Genomic DNA, 22,188 nt, shown 5'->3' with positions numbered 1-22,188 from the left:
AAGTGCGGGATGATCATGCTGCAAAGCACAGACCCGAAGAAAGCTAAGCAACAACAAAGAGAGTCCAAAGGGAGACACTGGAATCTCACTGAGAAGGGGAGATAGATTAGGCATCTGAGTGGACCCACAAAGGGAACTGGTTGAGGAAGAGGTGGAGATGGGAACTGGAGGGAAGAGGTGGGGGAGGACAGAAGGAGAGAGTACTGGGAGAGACAACTGGATTGGCAGGGGCGGGGGGGGGGTGATTCCTGGGACAAGCTAGAAAGCTAGGACAATGGAAACTCCCAGGATTCTAGGAAAGTGACCCTAGTAGCTAAGACTCTTAGCAATGGGAGATTTGGAGACTGAAACCATTATCTCCAGGAACCAGGGAAGACTTCCAATGGAGGAATTGGGACACCAGCCCAGTCACAAAGCCTTCGAACCATGACTTATCCTGCCTACAGGATGTGCAGGGGTAAAAGATGAGATGGAACAGAATTTGAGTGAAGGGAAAACCAATGCCTGGCCCAGGTGAGGTTCATGCCCTGAGAGGGAGCCCTGACACTAGTAATGATATTTCACTGTACTTGAAGATAGGAACCTAGTTTAACTGAGAGGCATCACCAGCAACTGATAGAAAACGAGGCAGAGACCCAAAGCTAAACATTAAATGGAGCTTGGAGAAGAGCAGAGGAAGGATTGAAGAAGACAAAGAAATCAAGGACACCACATAAAAATCTACAGAATCAACTAACTTGGGCCGATAGGGGCTCATAGAGACTGAACTGCCAGCTAGAGAGTATGCATAAGACAGAGCTAGGCCCTCTGCACACACGTAACAGTTGTGCAACTGGGTCTTCATGTGGGACTCATCAAGTAGGAGCAGGGGCTGTCTCTGACTCTGTTCCCTACCTTTGAATCCCTTTCTCCTAACTGGGTTGCCTTGTCTAGCCTCAAGAGAAGAAGGTGATCCTGGTCTTACTACAACTTGATATGCCAAGGCTGCTCTCTATCCATGAGAGGCCTTCCCTTTGCTGAGGAGAGGAGACAGACATAGTGGATTGGGACGAGGGAGGTGAGAGGGAGGAAATGTGAGAAGAGAAGGGTGGGGAAGCTGTGATGGGGGATGTAAAATAAATTAAAAACTTACAAAATAATTTTAAAAAACAAAAGGAAATAGGGGGAAATTGGGAACCTCTATCCAGTGCCTTAAGACTGAGGTCAAGATATCACATTCATCCACTAAATGATGTTTTTGTTATTTCCACTTATGAAGGTTACTCTACTTGAGGCAGGAGATAACATCCCTTTGAGATACTGGCTACATTTCCACTGGAAGTCTTGGCACACACACAAGTGCTCCTTGATTTGTGGTGAGATAATCTAGCAAACCTGTTACAATTTTAAAAGATTGCAAATCAGAACCTAAATGACCCAGCACCATGATAGCAGGATGTTGGCTATCTGTGTTCGTGGTAGCCTGTCTGGCCAGGGGCAATGGCAGAAATTGTGCATAGTCCCAGTGTCATTTAACCAGGACAAGGGTCAAGATAATTTGTACTAAATACCACCCGCTTCCACATTGTTGCAAAGTCAAAAACCCCTAGGCTGAACATCACAACCAAGGAGCCCTTTGTACTCAAAGAATGGGATTACTGGGTTACATGGCAACTCAAGTTTAGTTTTTTTAGGAATTGCCTTTTTCTTAAATGTCTACAGGGCCACGCCCATTTACCTTCCCATCAATATGATCCTAGACTCTCCCTTTCTCCATGCGTCCTTAATAACATCTGTCATCCTTCCTTTTCTTTTTGAGAAGAGTCATTCTAACATGTATGAGGTGGTAGGAAGCTTGACTTTTCATAAGTGGGTAAGTAAACGTGTCGTGTATATTTGAAAATACACAGTTGTCCCTAGGAAACTAAATGTTAAGTGAAAATAGCTGAACCCAGAAAGACAAATATTATATACTATCATCTACCGGGCATGAGGTAGACGGAATAAGAGTTGGTATCAAAAGTTAAAACGTCCATCTGAAGAATAAAAAATACTGTAGGATTAATACACAAGAATAGTAATAATTAATACAATAATTAATATCACAATGCCATATTATATGGTTCAAATTTGCTCAGAGAGTTGAGCTTCAGTTCTCTCATTAGACTCCAAAGTCATGGTGTGTTTGATACTCAGTGGTGGGACACTAGTTTGAATGTATATATCAATAAACCTCCATCAAAACTTCATGATGTAAACCTTAAAAATGCCCATTGGCAAAGTAGACTGTATTAAAACTGTCTGCAGCAAATAAATAGAATAAAACATTATAGCACACTTGGAGTTATTCATTCAATATATATGTTGAACGAACTACTTAATGTAGGCCATGATTAATGATGCATCTTGAAATTGGAAGCTTTTCATGTTTTATGTACTCAAACCCTTCGCCTTTTGTGTGAAAATTCAGCTTTGTAAATGCAACCGGAAGTAACCTGAGTGCAAATTGTGCGGAACACTCCCAGGCTCTCATTTCTCACACTCGGGTGCTCTCAGATCTCTCTCTTCTTTCAGGTACAGAAATCTAGAAAAACTAAAGTAATTTTCCTGAGTACCAAAAATTCCTTTGGAAGGTTTTTTTTTTTGTTTTTTTTTTTGGATTTCCAATCAGATTATAAATCAATTAAAGGGAGATATTATTTGATGGCCATTATTAACCTTCTTCATCCATCTGCATTGGTGCACTGCTGAGAGACAACCACAGGAAAAGATGGCTGCTTGCTTTGTCCAGTGTGATGGTAGGTTAGATAAGAACCACAGAGGGGCTCCTTTGCTCCACCTGCTGTGACTGGACTTCCTGCTAGACAGCAGTGACAGCATTCTATTGTTTCTGTGCAGCCATTTCCTGCAGGGAACCAGAGAGACTTGGAATGACAAGGTAAAATTTAAAAATCACTCACATTACAAAAGCACACAAGAAAGTTATAAGACTCACAGGGACCTCCCCTGAGGTTACAAAGCAGTGAATGTTTGCTAGGGGAGAGGAGACTTCATGAGAATTATTTACTTTGTTTCTCTTTTCTGTCTCTTTCTTTGACAACTTCTGGAGGTTACAGAGCGTAGCATAGCAGTTGACCCATATCTTCTATCCAAGTCCCACAGTCCCCATACCATCTCCCTGAGTATGTAAATTCCCTTTCCAGTCTTCATATGCACACAGATTCTTCTCCACTCACAACAACATTTTACTATTAATCACGAGGCCCTGACCATGGTCTAAGCATGGTCTCGAATCACAAATTTCAGATAGCAACTTTGCACTAAAAATAATATAATCGGTGTTCATTTCCTTCTCTCGTTGGAGGATGATGTAATAGCACGGACGTTAAGAAATGCAGTTGATCAACCAGGAGCTTGCAATGGAAAGCACAGAGGAGTTTGTGGAGTCTGTTTCTGCCTGACAGAATGTTCTACAGGAAAGAAAACAAAGGGCTTTCACAGAAACTAAATAGTTTCATTATGGGAAGGTGCATGCAATTGTGAAGCTATTACAGCAAACTCCCAGCTGTACAGAACAGTGGAGAAATAAACATAAAGATGTGGTGTATATTTCCTATGACCCTGACTTAAGCTCTGGGAGGATCATGCTACCAACCCCATCCAGAGAATACTAGATCCATGGATGAAAAACACACACACACACACATAGCTCAGTTTCAACCTGCCTTATTGGCGCAACTGCTGGACTCTTCTGAGCCTTCCTCAGCTATATCACACCCTTCTTTGCATTCCCAGCTCAACACCCTAAATCTGCCCTCAAATTTAGTTGCCTGGTTGCCTTCTCCTTGTTCAGCCCCCTAAATCTGCCCTCGGCTTAATTACGTTTCTAATATCCCACCTTCTACCCAGGCCCAGTCAGGGAACGGGCCAATGGCCACTCCACCCTAGATCTCATTTGGCTGGTGGCTTTTTCTTCCTGAGCATGGTGAATCTCTCACTTCTTCTCCTCCTGCATCTCTAGCCTGCCCGTCCCACCTCTGTCCTTCTGCCCAGTAACTAGCCCCTGACATCGTCATTGATCAATCAAGAACCAATTAGAGAACAGGACCTTAGCATCAGAACCAACCCCTACATAAAAGGGTTTGGAATTCCTTTTATGGTGTATACCTTCATGCGAGCAGCGAGAAGGGATGAGAACTGAGAGTCAGGAGACGCCTACTATGAGGATTACTGTTGCTTTGGAGGGCAGTCAACAGCACAGTAACTGACAAGTCAAACCTTCCAGAAATCAGCCTTCACAAACATCCTTTCCCTGTAGAAACCCCCTAAGACTTCTGATGAGCTTTCAACAGCAACAGGGGAAGAAAAAAAGGGATTTTCCCAAAGCAGTGCTGCAAAGAAGACATACAAGTCCACAGAGAGCCCTCAGGAGCTATACGGTTTTCCTCCACATTGCACATGAACTGGATTTACAATCCTAAGACGCTCTGGAAGGGATTTGGGTGTTTGTATCAACCAAAGGGAAAAGAATAAGTAAATGTACTTCAAAATCACTATGCAAAACAGAACCCAGATTGTGCCTTTGATAGAACCTTTAATATGTGTAAACAGAAAGTTTATAGTGTGTGTTCACATGTATGCTAGTACGGTCATTCATGTATACATGTTTCTAATCTGTGTCCGGTTGGCTGTGTAGGGAGTGTGACCCCTGAAAGAGAAATATATATGGAATTGTGAAATAGCAATTCCTTCTTAAAAAATATAAGCTGGAAAAAAAAAACAGGAGTATGAACAGTTTACATAGATTTTAGCATGTTCCTCATTTAATGAGCTGATGTGTTTTTATTATCTTAAGAACATGTTTAAAATAGTTTTAAAAACACCTTTTCTCTAATTAGCTACTTTTAAAAAATATAGGAAGCTAATTAATCATGCTTATTATCTATGTTCATTATTCATGAGCCCTAAAAGGGACAAAAGAGGCATCAAAAACACCACCTCATAATTTTATTTCATTTGTATACTTGAAACTACCTTTTGGGGGTTGACAAGTTGGCTTACTGGATAAAAGTGCTTGCCACAAGCCTGAGGACCTGAGTTCGACCCCTGAGACTGACATGGTAGAAAGAGAAAACTAGTGTGGAAATCAAAGATGCACAACCCTCTGTGTGTGTGTGTGTGTGTGCGTGTGTGTGTGTGTGTGTGTGTGTGTGTGTGCGTGTGTGTGTGTGTGTGTGTGTGCAGGTGCACGAATAAATAGAAAAAATAAAAACACCTAGTTGTTTGGGAAAGAGCTCCTCTGAATATTTAAAGGATTTGTAACACAAGCACTTAATTTGGTGAAATAATTGAGTCATTAAACCAGTGTTGCCCTCCCTGCATTTGTTTTGGTTTGGGGACACATTCTTAGAAAGGTGATGTACTAAGTCCACCTCTTCAGAAGGACAAGCTGTTGGCACAGTGATTAAAATTCCAAATGCCCATTTCTTATCACTCAACAATTCACTGCTTGAAATTATTAATTACGGTATTGTTTTGATAGCAAATACAATTATTTAAAATAGAATGTTCATTATCAAAAGATATGTGAGATGGAGTTTATTCTGCTAACACCTTAACAGAATTTCAAGAAGCAAGCTCATTTATGTGTGAATTGTGTAAGTGAAAAGAGCAAAGTTAGAAATAATATGTGATTGGGGCGTAGTTACACATATTAAAAAGTAATGAAACAGATCACTCTAAGCCCACACCTAATGGCACATAGTTCTGAGACTTTCATCATGAAGTTAATCTCAACAAATGACTGCCAGAATTTTTCTTTATGGAGAGGGTTAGAAGGAACAATGAGAAGAATGGGTTTCCAGATTTGTCTTCTTCCAGAGAAGCTTTATATAGTTTATTTGGTTTTTTGTTTTGTTTTGTTTTGAGCTGCCTGGTGTTTAATCTAATAACTAAAGACAGTTAAAACTTAAAAACTATATAACTGTGGTTGGAGCTGAGGCAACCAATAAGGCTTTAATGAGTGTATATAAATATATATTTCCTAATAATTTTTCTACATTTTTAATTACAGGGACACAGGTAGGCATATACAGTGCTTTGTGCACATAAGACAGACACCTGGAAAGACTAAAGGAGAGTGCTGAATCCCCATAAGCCAGAGCTATAGGCAGTTGTAAGCCACAAGGTTTGGGGTACCAGGAACACCTAGCATACACCTAGACTTTCTACAAGACCTGCACAATGCTCTTACCTGCTGACTCACCTCTTCAGCCCCATGAATACACAGTTCTATCTGTGAGGTATGTGAACCATACATTGTAGGAAAAGCATTTATAAACACACCACTACTCATGAAGAATGTATGGCTGTCTAAAATACAGGATGACCATCTATCATTGAATCTGTCCCCAGTTTATATTTAATTCAAAACTTTTCCCTTTGAGTAAATTGTTGCCATGAGTTTGTTGCAGGATATTCGATCTGTTCATTGGAAAAACCAGTTTCTAGTTGTGGTGTAGCTCAGCCCAAGCACTCTGGCTGGAATATTCTGGCTGGAATACAGATAGGCTCTTAGCACACACCTTTAATACCAAACAATGAAGGTAAAGTTAGTTTGTAGAAGGAAGCGCCCACGTTTGAAAGGGCTGTCTAATTGAGGGGCAGACAAAGTGATGAATCAGAGAAAGATTTGACAGAATGTATCAGACACAGGGTCTGCCCAATGCTCATGAGAAGAGAGTTTCCGAAGTTACTTGAGGGGCTGTGCAGAGAGAGGGGAGGCAGTTTTATCAGGAGAGTTTTACAGCGGCAGGGTGAAGAAAGGCCAAGCTAGACACAGGTGAAGTCGGAATGAACCAGAGAATGAGAAGGAGGCAGAAGATCAGAACATAGCGCCAAAGTTAGTTTGAGGCCAAGCAGAGAAATTCAGAAGACAGAGAGAAGACAGATTGAATCAGTGTGGAGAGGAGTTTTGAGGCAGAGCAGCTGAGTTGACCAGCCAGCCAGAGTTCAGAAAGAGCTAGCAAGGATGGTTGTATTCAGCTCCAAGTTCATTCCATTCAAATTTATTCTCTTCAGGTTCAGAGGCTGACAACATTCTAGGCCTAGATTGTGTGGAGGCTTGAAGCTTCCAGGACTAGGCCTAGGTTAGCAGACAGAGGCAATAAGCCTCAGAGATGACAATTAATTCAGGCAAATAAAAGTTATTTTTACATGAGGTTCTCTTTCAACACAAAACGAGGCCAAACTTTTCACAGAAGGAAGTATCTAGACGAGTGTACTAAGTGTTTAAAGATTATGAAAATTAATTATTGTCTCCCCCTACACTTTATTAGTGGGGACAGTTTCTCGCTTGAAAACACACGGTGCTTCGAATTTATGACACACAATCCTCTTTCACAGAAAGACGGCATCTCAGATTATATCCTTCTCAATTCCTCGAAGTATAATGGATAATAAATTACAGAGTTTAATTAAAACCTCTTTATCAGATGGGCATTTACCCATGACATGGTTATGCACAACTGGGGTTTCTGTGGAGGGCTGCATTTCCATATCTCTTCGTGATTTTACTCACAGATTCTTATAATTGCATTTCAAATTATATCCATTTCCACAAAGCCACACCATAAACCCGTCAAACATTTATGACGACCCCTTTACCACACACATTCACTTAAAACCCCCCTCTCATGTTTGCTTTTCAAAAAGCCATCCTTTCCTCCTGTTTTTCAATGGCCAGAGGAAGAAACACTAACCACTGGGTTTAAGGGCAGTTAGAGAAGAGGGATCCGGCTTCCATCCCAGCTCTACATTGCATCCAGAATGGCTTCCCTTCCGGGAGCCTCAGCTCCAGTTCCTACTATAGCATAAGTCTAGCCATCACCTTAAATAAAGAACAGGATGTTCTGTGTGAAAGGAAACATTTCCTGGCATCTACTAAGGGGTGGGTTTGATTATAGTCATAATTATTATAACAAATTCTACTTAATGTTTCAAAAATGGTTTTCTCTTTTGGAGCTTTGGAGGTAGTATAATACAAATAAACATTTATTGCTGATGTCTCGGGCTGAACGTGGAAATTTTACTACGTTATTAAGGTCTTGGCTTCACAACTTAACTTCTGTTAAGTGAAGGGTTTCTCTGTACACTGAGTGGTGTGACTTCCTTTCAAGTTCACTACAGTCTCGATGTTAATATCCTTCCAAATTGCTGTGATTTGAAAATGTTGTCAGATTCTGCTTCTTATTTATATATCACGGGAAAGAAAAAGGCATTAATGGATCAAAGTGTTCAAAAATCTACAAGGTGCCAGAAACAAGTATTTTACAAAAGACAGAAAAATGACTAAAATAATCTACAAGAAGAGTATTGAATCCTTTAAAAAAATGAATCATTTAAAGAAATATTTCTTTCTGGAGATGGAGAGATGACTCAGTGGTTAGTTGTTTCCTGCTCTTTGAGAGGACCCATGCTTGCTCCCAGAACCCATATGAAGAGATTCAGGATCACCTGTAACTCTAGCTCTAGGGGATCTGACCACCACTTCCAGCATCCAAGGGCACCCACACATGTGTGGTGCATACACACATGCACACACACATGCACTCAAACATGCATGCACACATGCACACACATATATACACATACACAGGTCCATACAGATGCATACATGGACACACATGCATCCACACATGCACACATACGTACACACAAATATACACACATACACATACACAGACATATACATAAAATAAACAGAGCTTTTAAAATGTGATGTTTCTTGAAGATCTGTTTCTTATCAGCACGTTCAGATTTTTCCTTTCCGTCGACCATGGCTGGGGGAGGAAATTCATATAGTGACCCCAGCTCTTTGCATCTTCATAAAGATCAAGGGTCAGTAGTTGGCTGAAATCACATCACGCATAATGACCGGTGGCCCCAACCAAGTCAGGAAGGCTCAGAGTCGTGTCTCATTCTCTCTTTTCCTCATAAATAAAGTGTATTCTGGTTTCTTTTCCCTTTTTTATAAGTACTTGACCATGAAACAGAAGACACAGTCACCATCACATCCCTGGCTTTACATCTGTGAGGAGAGGAAAGCCAGCCTTCCCATAGAATGGTACACATGGGTAACCACGGAGCTTGGGGTGCAACGCTGAGACGTTACAAAGGAACCATCTCCCTTCAATGCTGCAGCCTGGGAAAGGATGCTAGTCCTTGCGACACCGAATAAAGAGGATTGGAGCTGAAGCATAGACAAATTCGCTTGCACTAATTCATCCAACCAGTTTCATCAAAGTATGTTTGAAAGCCAAAGCCCAGACGCTTAACAGCGCTGTAAACTATATCAGTTTCTTCAAGTTATAACAGTAGAGTAAGATCAAGGATACCCAGGGGGATGGGCCACCGCCTGCTTTATACCTGTTCGACAAGCATATGCTGGGTGAATCTGATGAGCCAGCCCCCTAAACAAAACCTTAGAAATTAACAAGACCCTGGGTGAGGTGGAAGTTTTGGTTTCTTTGCAAAATCAGTTGTATCAGATGCTGTTTAGCTGGGGGCAGACCCATGAAGGAGTGTATTCCTGAAGCAGACGCAGGTGAAAGGATGTTTTGCTAAGTACAACACGCGAAAGGACACGTGATGAAGGATTGTTCGCTAACAACAGGCATGCACTGGTTCGCCTTACATTGTGGGAGTCATGTGGAGTTTTGCTAAGGCTGAGGCAAGACACGTGGTGAGGCAAGACCCATGGAGGACACGTGATGTTTGGAGGGCGGATCAATAGGACTCAGTGGACAGTGGCGGGGGCTTGGATAGCTAGCTTTGCAACAGTTGGTTGGTTTCACATCTTCGCTGAGAGAGGCACAGCCAAGAACTTCGCCTGGAGATCCTGGCTGATTCACGACGATTTGGTGGAGGCCTGGCTGTCTCTGACAGGTCGTGGCCCTGCAGCTGATTCCTGTTTGCTATCCTGGCACACTGAGCCGGACTGCTGCTGTACCCGTGAAGTAACCGTGAAGTATTTGCAAGGGGATGGCTCCCTCTGGGGACTCCTATGAGCTGAACTGCTGACTTCCGGACAACGCAGATGGGATTTGCTCCAAAGAACCATTTCTAAACAGGTGCACTCCCCCTGCACCCTAAGAACCTTTCCTTTACACTACCTCTGGCGGGAGGTGGACCAGAAGTAGATTAAAGCGAGTAAGAACCCATATTAAAAATAGGTTTTGAAAATGTTAAAACTACACCTGGGCCTTACTTATGTATACATTTCTTCTTCTAGTCTTCTCCTCAGCCTTGTTTTCCTGTTTTGTGTCCCTGTTTTGTCTCTGTTGGGTTTTGTCTTCCCCTGGGTCACGGACACTGGGTGGGTGGGTGAGCGGGATGAATGAAGACTGGACGCGCTGAAATCCCAGCTCCAACAAGAGTATGAGTTTTCGGGGTTGGGGATTTAGCTCAGTGGTAGAGCGCTTGCCTAGGAAGCGCAAGGCCCTGGGTTCGGTCCCCAGCTCCGGAAAAAAAGAAAAAAAGAGTATGAGTTTTCTGCAACTACAGCCACCCAGTTTCCCAAGCTCTTCGTCTTATTTGCCCTGCAACTTTGAGTAGATCAGATTGTTCTGGAATTAAGAATACAGGGTTGCTAGGTCCCCGACACTGAAAACATGGCAGCTTTGCCTTCATCAGTCCTGAATGCTGGCGGTGGGTTAGCCCCAGCCGTTGGTCTGCATAGCCCCAGCCGTTGGTCTGCAGAATTCTCGTACATGCAAACGGTTCTCTGCAACTGGCGCCCTTCTCTACACCATGCCCATCCGCACCGCGGATGCGATCATTAGCTACAAACGTAGCACCTATTTCTTAGACACTATGACTGTAAGTTCGACTTCCGCTCCCAGACACTCCTTTGGGCATACTGCTTGTCACCACCCTTCGTCTGTACAATGGGTACATCCACTTCTGCTCTGCCACGGTGGTCTCTTTGGTTTTCAGGTCATGAAAATGAAAATAGAACACGGGGAGATGAAACGAGTAAAATTCTGACCAAAAAAGATTGTGGCGCCCCCCATAGGTGGGAATAGGGAAAATCACAAAGAACGGTTACAAAGGGCAGAGGGGGGGAAAAAAACTGAATATACCTGCCCCAGGACTGGGATTTTAAGGCCTTTGACCCACAGTGAAAAATTGGGATCTACACAAAATTCCAGAATCAAGCAGAGTTTCCCGATTTCGTTATGTTGGTTCTCTTTGGTTTGTTGGGGTTTGAATGATCCACGTAAGTAACACTTTCAGCTGTGAGTACACAACACATGCTGTGTTTGGTGTGTGTGTGTGTGATCATCAGAGGATGACATGTGGGAACTGGTTGTTCTGCCACTGTGTAGATCCTGGGGAGGAAACTCAGACCGCTCGTCTGAAGCTCTAAGCACCCTGCCTTTGCCTGCTGGGCCATCTTACCAGCTCAAGCCTACAGTTAGGAATTAAGAACAAATGTAAGCTCTTATGTTGAAAAAGGAACCTATAACCTGCCTTTGATTTAAGCTCAAAGTTTCCAGTTTAAGATCAAATATGTATGAGTTTAGAATCAAAGATCACGAAACGTAGAAGGGAGCAAAGCCCAAGAGAAAATGTCACAATGAAAATGCCACGACGCATAGTAAACAGCAGAGTGGGGTTCCAGGAACTTGTCATCAAAGAATTATCTAATATGTAATAAAAATAACTATTTGCCCAAGAGGTCTAACGGCACAGAAGAACAGAGACAAACACTCCACAAAGAGAAGACCTAGCTGTGAGGAAATATAAAGGGAGAAAATACAATTATTTCTAAAATAGCTGTAATTTAAAGATACATGGACAGTTAAATACCAGATAAGACATTTGAGGACAAATAGTGATTAGTCAGTAGGGACATCTGAGATATCCCAAATGCTGGCCAGCGCTGGCAGTTAGGAAAAGGAGGTGGAGAGAGGAGAGAGGAGTGTCTCATGCTGGGCCACTGAGTCCTGTCAGAGCAGAGATGGAAGTTCCCGTGGAGAACCCTGGTGGGACCTAACGATTCTGGGGTGGAATTAATGAAAGTCAGAGAAAGTGAAATAAATGTCCGGGGACAGTGAGTAGCCAAGAGATGCAAGGAGGACCTGAGTGGCAGCCACTGCAGGAAGGCAATGAACAAGGGAAGAAGGACTTGCAAGGAATCCCCTGCAGGGCTAGTCTTCAAAGACCCAGGGCAGCAGAGGCTGTCACCAGAGACCAGAGACCCAGGACAGAGGCTGTCACCAGAGACCAGAGACCCAGGACAGAGGCTGTCACCAGAGACCAGAGACCCAGGACAGAGGCTGTCACCAGAGACCAGAGACCCAGGACAGAGGCTGTCACCAGAGACCAGAGACCCAGGACAGAGGCTGTCACCAGAGACCAGAGACCCAGGACAGAGGCTGTCACCAGGACCAGACATTCAAGAAAGAGGCTGTCACCAGGGGCCAGGGATCCAAGACAGAGGCTGTCACCAGGAGTCAAAACCCGAGGACAGAGGCTATCACCAGGACCAGAGACCCAAAGCAGAGACTGTCACTAGGGACCCTGTGGTTCTAGAGTAAAATAAATAGCATTGGGTTTCCCCAAACAAAGACCAGAACTTGTACTACAGACAGATCGACTTTCCTTAAAGGGATTTTTAAGTTAACCAGATATTAAATTACTCCAAAGAAGCTCACTGTGAACCGATAGCACGCAGTAGTGGAGCCACGCCGGGAACAGGATCTGTGTTTGGCACAGGTATGGCTGGCAGTCAAACGAAAATGCCCTCGAGTATTCTGGCAAGAAATACGTTACTGAAAAAAAAAAGGGCAATATAAGAGGGGAGAGAGAGGAAAATGATTTAGGAACAGAAACATAAAGAATATCATTACATTTGGGGGTCAGTATTTTTAAAAGCAGAAGGGAAAGAGGAGTTGAGACACTGCCATAATCTGTAATCACTATTACAGAAAATGGTAGAGGTGTATCAATCTGTATTGAAATGGACACCAAGTATACAGTGGTAAGTGCTAAATAAAAATTGCATTTATCTATTTATCTATCTATCTATCTATCTATCTACTATCTATCTACTATCTATCCTATCTATCTATCTATCTATCTATCTATCTATCTATCTATCCACTCTATCCACTCTATCATCTATCTATCTACTGTCTACCTATCCACTCTATCTATCTATCTATCTATCTATCTATCTATCTATCATCTATCTATCCACTCTATCTATCCACTCTATCATCTATCTATCCTATCTATCTATTTATCTATCTATCTATCTATCTATCTATCTATCTATCTATCCACTCTATCTATTCACTCTATCTACCTATCTATCTATCTACCCACTCTATCCACACTATCATCTATCTATCTATCTATCTATCTATCTATCTATCTATCTATCCACTCTATCTATCCACTTTATCATCTATCTATCTATCTATCTATCTGTTCACTCTATCATTTATCTATCTATCCACTCTATCATCTATCTATCTATATCTATCTATTCACTTTATCTATCATCTATCTATCTATCCACTTTATCTATCATCTATCTATCTATCTATCTATCTATCTATCTATCTATCTATCCACTCTATCATCATCTATATCTATCTATCTATCCACTTTATCATCTATCTATCTATCTATCCACTCTATCTATCATCTATCATCTATCTATCATCTATCATCTATCTCTCTCATCTATCCACTCTATCATCTATCTATCATCTATCATCTATCTATCTATCTATCTATCTATCTATCTATCTATCTATTATTTGGTGTTTGTTTATACATGCCTTCATTTGCTCATTCATTTGTGTAGGGATTGAGAGTTGGGGTCAGAGAACCATTTGCAGGAATCATGTTCATCTTTGTAGTTGAGTAGGTTCTAGGTGGTCAGGCTTTGTGCCAAGCTCTGTCATACACTGAGCCATGTCACCATTCCCTGGAATAATACTTACTCTTCCATTAGGAAATCTCAATTCTGCCATTGGATCCTGGTCTGGAAGACAAGTCCTTTGAAGGTGTTTGTTGATGACACTCAACACGGCGCTTGGTTTCCAAAAACAAAGAGCCACAGAAACCCACGTTGATTGGATCTTTGCTGGGGAATGGACCCAGTTCTCTCTGCCTGAAATTGTAATCCTCACAGCCTTCTCTGTTACCAGGCGGACAACTGAGGCCCAGAGGCATTGGCAAACTTACTCAAGGATTCCCATCCAAAGAGTCAGTTTGGGGTTCTATGCCCAAGAATGCTGGGACTAAATTGTCAGATTCTTGATTCAGTTTGGCAAAGCCATGCAGAGAGACTTGGGATGGTGAGACGGCCCAGCAGGTAAGGGTGCTTGCCGGTAAACCCGAGGGCATAAGTTCAATTCCTGGGACTCCAGAGCTGTAAGTAGAGAACGGACTCCTGTAAGTTGTTCTCTGACTTCCGAATGTCCGCTGTGTGGCATGTTGCACCCCTTACGGACAAAATAAAGTTAATATCTTTTCATTAAAGTGTATTTTAAGAAAACAATGAGACTTTTTCTTTCCTGAAAATACTAAAAAGAGCTTACTAGGAGACATCCATACAATAAATCATGGATGTTCATGATGGCTACCCCTGCTCCTAGAGCTGTTTGAAACTCCAGAGACATGAGTTATGCTTACAAACTACCAAGTATCAACAAGAATGGGTATCTTTCTGCATTTTAGAGCAGTTCCCTGGTGTGGCTTATAGAAATACACACCTCCTGTCTCTCTTTCCTCCTGAGACTAATTTTCAACAGCTCAGCCCTGCCGAGGAGAAAGAGACATAAATATTTGGGTAATCAAAAGGTGACTCTCATCCCACCCCAAGTCAGAGCCGAGACAAATGTGGTCAAGGACATGTGGTCTTTAAAATTCCAGCCCATGCCTTGCCTCTCCAGCTTCCCGGGGTTCATTATAGGAGCAGGGTTGAAACAACACAGCTTAACCAAGTTCATTTTCAGAGCACCACAAGGTCTTGTTTTGATCTCAGACAAACCTGACCGGGTAATACAAGGAGGAAAATTGTTTTCAAAGATGAATGTGAATTTATCCGTATTTTCTCTAGGACAAGCACACTTTTTTTTGGTAGGTAGAAGTTCAGATGGGAAGGGGCAGAAGGTTGAGAGTTCAAGAAATAGAGAGGAAAATAATAAATAAGAAACCAGGACCATAATTTACAATTTCTTTTGTCTTCTAAATCACCACTTCACAGCTTTTTCTTATACGGTCCGAATGATATAACCTCATGAGAGAGACGGTGCATTCTGTTGTCTTGTGTTTAGCTTTGTATTGCTTGGCTTATCCAACACGCGATGGCTTCTGCTTCTGGTCTCTAGTTCTTGGTCATGTCTTCCCAGAGTTTTTCAATCACCTTTGTGTTGGTGGTGCTGGTTTGGTTTTCTGTTGTTGTTTGTTTTTATGTTTGGCTTTTCATTGTGGATAGTTTATTGAACAAGTACGTTGCAGGGAAAACAGAGCAGAATGGGACTAAATTTTCAAGCAGGTTTTCAGTATCTTCTAGGTTCCACATTTATCATAACAGCGACGACTTATTAGATTCCCCTGAGTAATTATTTTAGTGTAAATATAAGTTATCACTTGACATTTGTTGGGCAGACGATCGACCCATTTTTTTTACTTATTTAATCTGTGTACACATCCCAGCCTATCTGCTTTTCCCGCTTAATAGTTAGGCATGTTGCGTCTTAGAAGCGTGACTTTGCCCTTGTGCCTGCGGATGAGGGGTGGATGAAAACTGCAGTCATGTATGGTCCTTCCTCTGGGAGGCAGAAGGGGAGATTTGTGGGGTTGGGTAGACTGGGGAGAGGCTCTTGGCCTGGACTTTTTCAAGGGTCCCCTGATGAGATGCTTGCACTGCACCGAGGAGGAGAGACAAATAACCGTGTCCATCTTCATAAATAAGCAAAGCCAAGTTGAGAAACGGTAAGGAATGACTCCTTCCCATAGCTAATAACTCTCTGGTGTTCATATCCAGCCATTCTATTTTATCAGTAGACACACTCACACACTGAACACTCAGTACTAAAAATGGCTCACCGATTGACCCAGATGCAAACACACTCGTAGGCAAGCCCCTCGTGAGTGTGGGATGTTGCTTCAGAGGTGAAGTCAGTCATGGGTGGAATGCGACTTCCAGCTTGTTATTACCCCCGGAGGAGTCCTCACCCTGGTAGAACCCAGTTTCATGTAGCATTCTTGAGTGTTACATGGCTGGGGACAGATGACTCTAGGTAACAGACAAAAGAGTCTGACACATGTTATATGAATTTGGAAACACGTCCTCATCTAGTTGAACCTCTGGATTCTGCAGCCACAGAAAATACCTCATGTGACACCAGGAAACTGAAGCAGCCAACTGAGTTCTTCCACAATTCTTCAAGCAGAGCAAACACATGATAGCAATTGTTCACGGTGGCGAGCACATACTTCTTAGACTCCTCCCTTACACGTCATTAGATAACTGATACCTATGCACTTATAGCAAAAGTTGTCCACAGGCGACACGCTCCACAAAGTGTCTGCTCTTTTTATGAGAGACTCATGATACTATTCCTCCTGGATCAAGTCTAGTTTTAAATAAGAAAAATATCAAGCAATCTAATAAGTAGATGACTTCTGTATTTCGGTCAGGATCCATCAGAACATGTCACCTCAGGGTACGTTTAAGGCATAGGGTTGTTGTTATGAATTCTTCACGTTTTCCGATTTTTACCTCAGAGATCAGAAACTGAATTTTTCATTAAGGTGTGTTAAAGACATAAGTATTTAAAGTCAACAAATTGACTTAAACAATATAGACTTTACGCCATGCAACTAATACTTAGCATTTATTAGCGTAGCCATGAATAATCTATGTCATCGACACAGGGTCAGGAGTAAACTGTTGAAAAATTAAAATTACATCTGGTTCACTGCACATTTGTGTTTGATTTTTGTTCCTAGTTCCGCCCTGAGCAAGAGCAGTCACCCTGTGAGCCAAGTCTCAAATCAGTCAGATTTTTTTATGTTACTAAGACAGGTTTGTATAGGCTTCCAAAAGTTGCATGTGATAGCTGACTTACCAACAATGTCTCTAAGGTGGCCTCACACAGACAGTCAGGAACCATTCAGTGTGTTGGAGGGAGCATGCGTGGGGGGTGGGCATGAACATGCTTACATGAGGGAATGCATATATGCAGATGCTCATGCATGTGAAATTAAATGATGCCTTATGCTATTGTTGTTGAATCAGGACTTCCTGTAGCCCAGGCTGGCCTCAAGATCTCGGTGTAGCTGCAGCTGAGCTTGAACATCTAATTCTTCTGCCTTTACCTCCCAGTGGCTTGGATTACAGTCATGAGCTTCACCACACCCACTTTTATGTGTTGTCCAGGACTAAACCCAGCACTTCATGCCATCTGAGCTACATCCCCAAACATGATTTTAAATGCCTACATATGGTATAGCACTAACTTCAAGTGTTCTCTGTTTTTACACTCATCAGAACATGATGCCTGGACAACAACCAGCCGATTACTAACTTCACTTCCCTTCTGGTCTGAAGAATGTAGCACACGGAATTCTGGGAGATTTATCTAAGAACACTTTCTGCATCCTAGTTTCATCGGTAAATTATTCTCAAACCATGAGGTTCCCAAACTTGACCTTCCTGAAATTGAACTGGTGGTGGCCAAAGAGAGCATTTCCTTCTGATGTCCATTATCCTGGAGAAATGGAAAAGTATGTTCAGAGACACCCTGGGCTCAGAAGCTGTGCTCCACCATCTGGACAAAAACCCCCAGGGTTAGAAAACTACAGAAATTCTACAAATCAGACCAAGCGGCAGCCTTCGACATCCCCAGTCTCCGTTTTATTTATCTTCCCTGGCTACCTCCATTTTCCCCTCCAAATGGAAAGCTAAAGTAAGATATGTGTTTGACAGAACATTGTCAGAATTCATTTTACAGAAATGTACTGTTCACAGTGTCCTTTGATCAGTGGCAATGTCTTTTGAAATTGAAATGGAATGGATTATATGGTGACCCACCTCCTCTCCCGAGCTAGCTTTGGAAGTGTTGTAAATACGGAGGGTTTTTTATTGTTGTTGCTGTTGCTTTGTCTCTATTTCTTTGGCTCTTTTGGACTTGAACTTACCTGAGAGTGACTTTACCAAGTCTTTGAAAAGGATGCTGACAACAATGCTGATCAATGTGACTCAGACAATTACTTTAGAATTGGCCTATAAGAACACATGCTCATAAATCATTCACACAAAATTTGTAATTAAGCTTAAGTCTTTGAGGTTTGGGATGAAGAAAAGACCAGATGAATGTCAAGACTAAACTTTGCAAGACTAAAAGCATTAGATTACTGTCTTGGGCTTTGCCAGTCCATCTTTGGGGAAGAGGTTGAACAGAATGAGAACATGCCTGCTCTGTGGCCCAGCAGGGTTAAAAATGCTAGTTTGCTCAGCAGGTTTCCCAGGTCCTGCTCTTGAATTACCATCCTCCTTCCACCTATGCTCTGCTCTCTACTGGGGAACATGCTGCCTCCCAGCCAGCTATGGGCATTCCAGTTACACTCTTACATAGGGTGACCTCTCCAGTTACACTCTTACATAGGGTGACCTCTCCAGTTACACTCTTACATAGGGTGACCTCTCCAGTTACACTCTTACATAGGGTGACCTCTCCAGTTACACTCTTACATAGGGTGTCCTCTCCAGCTACACTCTTACATAGGGTGACCACTCCAAATACACTCTTACATAGGGTGATCTCTCCAGTTACACTCTTACATAGGGTGTCCTCTCCAGCTACACTCTTACATAGGGTGACCTCTCCAGTTACACTCTTACATAGGGTGACCACTCCAAATACACTCTTACATAGGGTGACCACTCCAAATACACTCTTACATAGGGTGACCTCTCCAGCTACACTCTTACATAGGGTGGTGAGCTCTCCAGCTACACTCTTACATAGGGTGACCTCTCCAGTTACACTCTTACATAGGGTGATCTCTCCAGTTACACTCTTACATAGGGTGACCTCTCCAGTTACACTCTTACATAGGGTGACCACTCCAAATATACTCTTACATAGGGTGACCTCTCCAGCTACACTCTTACATAGGGTGACCTCTCCAGTTACACTCTTACATAGGGTGACCTCTCCAGTTACACTCTTACATAGGGTGACCACTCCAGTTACACTCTTACATAGGGTGACCTCTCCAGTTACACTCTTACATAGGGTGACCACTCCAAATATCCAGTTACACTCTTACATAGGGTGACCTCTCCAGTTACACTCTTACATAGGATGACTTCAGTGTATCCAGGGATTTTATCTTCTTTCTAGATGTTTCCACCAGCCAATCCCAAGAAGTTGTGACATTCATTTACCAGGATTCATTACATGTTCTTGAGACAGATCACACATGCTCAAGATTCCTTATTGGTCTTCCTTGGCCATGTGCCCACTCTGGCATAGAGAAGGGAATGGTAATATCAAAACCTTTAGGGAGAGATGGATCTAAAAGCGAGTATCAAAAGCAACACATTAAGCACACTGCCCTCCGACTCCATCAGCCAGGGAATGCAATGCTTGAAGTATAATGCTGGATTAAAAAAAATTTCATCAACTATAAAAAATTTGTGATACCCTTCCTTCTAATGAACATGATGACAAACTAAAAATTAAAACAATAGTAATAATTAGCAAACACCTGCCACAGATTGAAAACGATTCTCTCTGTAGCTGGGGTGGGAGGAGTGGTTTTTGTCAGAACACAGACTGCCCAAAACTAGGAACATTCTTAAAACAGATTTGAGGTGAAGGGGTTGGGAGATGGGGGAAGTAGTTTGAGAGGGGGTGGCTGGGGAGGGAGCAGTGGGTGGAATGAAAAGTGAGTAAGTAGAGGAAAGAAAGAAAGAAAGAAAGAAAGAAAGAAAGAAAGAAAGAAAGAAAGAAAGAAAGAAAGAGGGAGGGAGAGAAAGGAAGGAAGGAAGAAAGATAGGTATTAATGTTGAATGTGTTTATGAAAGCTAGAATATGCTAGTTTCATAAGATGTAAAAACAAGTAAATTACATTTGGAAAGGAAGGTATGATTATTGCAATCGGTGACTGTTAAAATCTACCTGTGTAAAAAACAAAACAAAACAAAAAACAAAAAACAAAAAAAAATTAAAAAAAACAAACAAAAAACAAAAACCAGTGTCTGAGTAAACACTTAGATGTTAGAGCAAGAGTCAAATGAGTTTTCTGAAACTGGATCTGTGTGGGCGGAACACGCCTCACTCTGTGGTGCAACATAGGCTCCCTTTTAAAAAGTCCTCTTCCCGTCCTCCTTGCTGCTTCTCTGCAGGAGAGCCGGACCTCACAAACAGTCCAGGCTTCTCCAAAGCCTGACAAAGCCCATCCAGCGACAAAACTGCATCCAGTGACAAAACTGCCTTTACGATTAATGTGATTTATGTGGGGCCCCCCTCCCCCGCTGAATCACTGCTCCAGTGTCAAAAATGAACATTTAAAGGACATTGGCAAAGGTCAGCCACAAGTGCCGCTCCCACTCCTTGGTCAGGTCTAATTTAACACCCATCTGCAGAAGCAGTCACAACTGCAAAGTAACAGATAGCCCTGTTTACTGACAGAGAAGAGAGGCTCAGGCTGGAAAACAGCTTTTGTGTGGAAAGGCCGCGCGCAGACACACTGAGGTGAAGATGGTGCCTTTCCTCTTCTCTTCAGCTTTGGAGTGCATACTGCCACGTATATGTTGTCTCACCCACAGAGGACCCACTCTGCCACGGGCACTCGAGTTCTCACCCTTGCTACATGGAGGTTGTGCTTCTTGTGGATGAAGACACTGGATGAAATCAATAACCAAATAAATACAGAAACTCTCACAGCAAGGTGACTGTCCCCAAAGAAAAGAGAATGATTCTTGTCCCCGGGGGAGCGGCAGGACAGGTGCTGTGAGACGCTGCCTTCTGGATGGGCGTGGTCTTGGCTCTTGTTCATGAGCTCCTTGAGGCTGGGGTTGCTCACTCAGGGTGGAGTTAGCAAGATAAGTTTACAATCCAGTAGGCTGCACAGATTGAATTAATCAGGTTATAAAACAAAAGGAGACATGAAAGGGTAAGAGAGATTGTTCTAGAATGTCAGAGGAATGGGACAGGAGTTGGGACTGAGAGGGATCAAAATACATATATAGAAGAATGAAGCTGTCAGAGTAAATAACATAGGAAAAGGAGACGTGTGTGTGTGTGTGTGTGTGTGTGATTGTGTATGAGTGTGTGTGTCTGCACATGTGTGTTTGTGTGCACATATGAGTGTGTCCCTCTGTGTTTATGTGTGTGTGTGTGTGTGTGTGTGGTGTGTGTGTGTGTGTGTGATTGTGTATGAGTGTGTGTGTCTGCACATGTGTGTTTGTGTGCACATATGAGTGTGTCCCTCTGTGTTTGTGTGTGTGTGTGTGTGTGTGTGTGCGTTCGTGTGTGTATGTGTGTGGGTGTAAGTGCGAACATGGAACAAAGGAAGGGGATTAGATTACCTACTACAGAACTGGTAAATTGAGGCAGCCTCTCTGTGGGAATCCCAGTTTGCTTCCTTGTTGCTGTAATAAATACCATACTCAAAAGCAATGTAAAGAAAGGGGGTCTGTGGCGTATGGATGACTGCACATTGTGGAGGGAAGCCAGAGCAAGAACTCAAGGCTCAAGGCTGGAACCTGGAGACAGGAACTGAAACAGAGACGTGGAGAAGTTCTGCTTACTGACTTGCTACCTTTCTTATATAGCCCAAGCCTACCAACCTAGGAATGGCGCCACCAACAGTGGGCTGGGCCTCCTTTACCAATTATCAAATCCTTCATGGTTGCTTGAAATTTTCAAAATGCATAATACACCTTAGACAAAGCCATACTCCAGGGGTGAGAAGGTTCATTTTTAAGGAAATCTTTATATAAAGCTTATCTATGATTTTTTTAATCCCTACTGGCACACAGTAGCCCATTCAGTAGTTTGTAAATAACTGTATTTTTTTTTTTGCAACAAAATATAAACTCTCGGGTTCTAAGTGTTCTCAACACAAAAGTGAAGTTAATTGGTTTGATTTAGCTAATCCAAATGTATA

At 42.5% G+C, this 22,188-nt stretch overlaps 1 long non-coding RNA gene across 1 annotated transcript; it reads left to right on the top strand.

Annotated features, from left to right (window-relative positions):
* Positions 1-7,006: 7,006 nt before the first annotated feature.
* On the top strand, positions 7,007-19,708 carry LOC134486496 (uncharacterized). The gene is made up of 2 exons (XR_010065511.1): positions 7,007-10,857; positions 17,558-19,708. It is a non-coding gene; the product is annotated as an uncharacterized LOC134486496 (long non-coding RNA).
* The last annotated feature ends 2,480 nt before the right edge of the window (positions 19,709-22,188 follow it).

Source organism: Rattus norvegicus, chromosome 3 (genome assembly GCF_036323735.1).
Source record: "Rattus norvegicus strain BN/NHsdMcwi chromosome 3, GRCr8, whole genome shotgun sequence".
NCBI classification, from domain to species: domain Eukaryota; kingdom Metazoa; phylum Chordata; class Mammalia; order Rodentia; family Muridae; genus Rattus; species Rattus norvegicus.
This window is presented reverse-complemented; position numbering and strand designations above follow the sequence as displayed.